The sequence below is a fragment of the Ranitomeya imitator genome, chromosome 1 (genome assembly GCF_032444005.1).
Source record: "Ranitomeya imitator isolate aRanImi1 chromosome 1, aRanImi1.pri, whole genome shotgun sequence".
NCBI lineage: Eukaryota > Metazoa > Chordata > Amphibia > Anura > Dendrobatidae > Ranitomeya > Ranitomeya imitator.
In genome coordinates this window covers 739904830-739907738 of record NC_091282.1, presented here as the reverse complement: position 1 = coordinate 739907738, position 2909 = coordinate 739904830, and the positions used below count along the sequence as shown (strand labels likewise).

General features: G+C 37.9%; 1 pseudogene; it reads left to right on the top strand.

The window, feature by feature from the left end:
* Positions 1-516: 516 nt before the first annotated feature.
* Positions 517-1986, top strand: LOC138643580 (zinc finger MYM-type protein 1-like; annotated as a pseudogene).
* Positions 1987-2909: the final 923 nt, after the last annotated feature.

Genomic DNA, 2909 nt, shown 5'->3' with positions numbered 1-2909 from the left:
GAATTTGTTTCTCATGCTGAAAATAGTGAACTACAACCATCAATATCTGGTGGTAGATCTGATCAAAGTACCAGTACTGACATGGAGGCTGGTACATCTATAGAAATACTACGCAAAGACTATTCGGACGATCCCGCTAAGTGGACCGTAATCAATGATGACTTACGCCTACATGTAGTAAAACTCGGCCCCACATAAGTTAAAGATTTCGATTTTCCTTTGGACACTAATCGTAGAAAATTTTCTTGTGTTCGCTATAAACGTCCTCTTGTCAATGGTGAAAGTCTTGAACGCAATTGGCTAACGTATTCTATTCAGAAAAATTCAGTTTTTTGTTTTTGCTGCACATTGTTTCCAGACTCATCACTTCAACTAGGAATCATCAAACGCTCAGCCTTAGGTACTGATGGTGTAAATGACTGGAAAAACATATCTGCTATTTTAGCCAGCCACGAAAAAAGCAAAGACCACATGATTAGCTTTCAAAAATGGAAGGAACTCGAAAATAGACTTAAGATGAACAAGACCATTGATGAAGAACACTTACGCAAAATTGAAGAGCAAGAAAAATACTGGCATCAAATTTTAGAAAGGTTGATAGCTCTAGTGAAGGTACTAGGTACGCAAAACTTAGCGTTCCGTGGATCAAATGATGCATTGCTTGCATCTAATAATGGGAACTTTTTGAAATTTGTGGAGTATTTGGCTATGTTCGATCCCGTCATGTGTGAGCACATTCGGAAAATCCAGGACAAAGAGATTCATGCACATTATTTGGGAAAAACAATACAGAATTAGATGATTCAACTGCTAAGCAATGGTATTCAGGAAAAGATTCTTGACGATGTCAAAACTGCAAAATACTTTTCTGTAATGCTGGATTGTACTTCAGACATGTCTCATGTTGAACAAATGACTATCATTGTTCAGTTTGTTTCCACATCAGAAGACAAAAAGTTTGAAATTAAAGCGCACTTCTTGAGATTCATTCCTGTTTCTGATACAACTGGAGGTGGTTTGACAGCCGCTGTCTTGAACAAATTTGAAGAACTGTCGCTCTCTGTGGACAACTTACGAGGGCAAGGCTACAACAATGGGAGCAACATGAAGGGAAAAAACATTGGACTACAAAGACGAATTTTGGACATGAACCCACATGCATTCTTTGTGCCTTGCAGCTCCCATTCTCTAAACTTAGTCGTCAACGACGACGCTAAATGTTGTTTTGGAGCGACAACTTTTTTCCTGTTAGTTCAAAATCTCTACGTATTTTTCTCTTCGTCAACTCAGCGTTGGGAAGTACTCGTGCGTCATTTGCCATCTCTGACTCTAAAACCTCCAAGCGAAACAAGGTGGGAAAGTAGAATTGATGCTCTGGCCGCTCCGTTACCAATTGAGCGAAGTCCATGATGCCCTAATGGACATAGCAGAAAATATTTCACAGGAAGCTCTGGCTAGAAGCTCAAGGTCTTGCTAAACAAGTTGGAACCTTTTCTTTTGTTACATCTCTTCTAGTATGGTTCAACGAAATCAGTTTGACAAGTAAGTTACTTCAGTCACAAGAATTCAATTTAGCTGCTGCTTCACAACACCTTGACAAAACAAAGAAATATCTGCAATCATTAAGAAGCAATGAAGAGTTTGAGAAGCTGTTAGTTGATGCGAGGGAAATCGCAGAAGAGCTTGGCATACCAGCTAATTTTGAGTCAAGTTGTGCGCCAAAACGTTTAAAGAAAAAAACAGACAGTTTCTTATGAAGGGAAAGATGAGCCCATAAGAGATGAGAAACAGAGTTTCAAAATTAACTTTTACGTTGCGATCTTAGATACTGCTATAAATTCAGTTGATGAGCGGTTCACTCAGCTGAAAGAAATGGAATTGAAATTTGGATTTTTGTACCACATCCATTCACTTGAGGAAAACCAAGCAAATTTGTTCTGGATAAGTGTAAAGCTCTGGAAAAGTCTCTTACACACAACGAAGTAAAAGACATCGATCCCATAGAGCTATGTGGTGAACTGCAGGCAATGTCAAGACGTGTTCCAGAAGATTCATCACCAAAAGACATTCTTGAACTTTTGCTTAAATCTGATTTGAAAGAAAGTGTCCCCAACCTGGTGGTGGCTCTAAGAATTCTTTTGACTCTGCCTGTGTCCGTGGCCTCAGGAGAGAGAAGCTTCTCAAAACTAAAGCTAATTAAAACATATTTAAGGGCAAATATGACGCAAGAGAGGTTGGTTGGGTTGGCAACAATTTCGATAGAATCTGAAGTTGCTAAGCAAATTAATCTCGGTGACTTAGTGTCATCCTTTAAAAAAAAAAGGCAAGGAAACAAAAATTTTAATTACCTATGGTCGTTTTTGTTTTGTGTTATTGATGACTTTGTATATATTTGTCCTATACAATTTCTCAGAAGATTAAAGAGTTAGGAGAGAGTTAATCATTGTTGTTGTGGTTTATTTTGCTCCTAAATTTATATCCCAAGTTTTCATCTACTGCCAAGAATAGTAGGGGAGCAACAAAATAGTTTTATATATTCACAGATTGGGCTCAATAGTATCTATAATATCCCTCCCAACGGGGGACGAAGTACCATTAAACTGAACTATTACACACCGGCGTGATCAGTAAATGAAATGACCCCGACCATGGTACAAAATAAAAACAATATTTATTATATGATGTTAAAAACAACAAGTTTCTACTAGTAAGGAAGGTGCTGGAACCAAAGAACGAGGGATGGATCTGCCATAGGCTTATCTCTAACATATGAACTGGTCGACTTCTAATAATACTGAAACATCATACATAGCCTTATAAACATGTAAACGGTAAGATATCTGTATGGTTTTTGGTTTATCATATATACATATAGGATAGGCTTGAACGCTATGTCTCCTAGTTATATG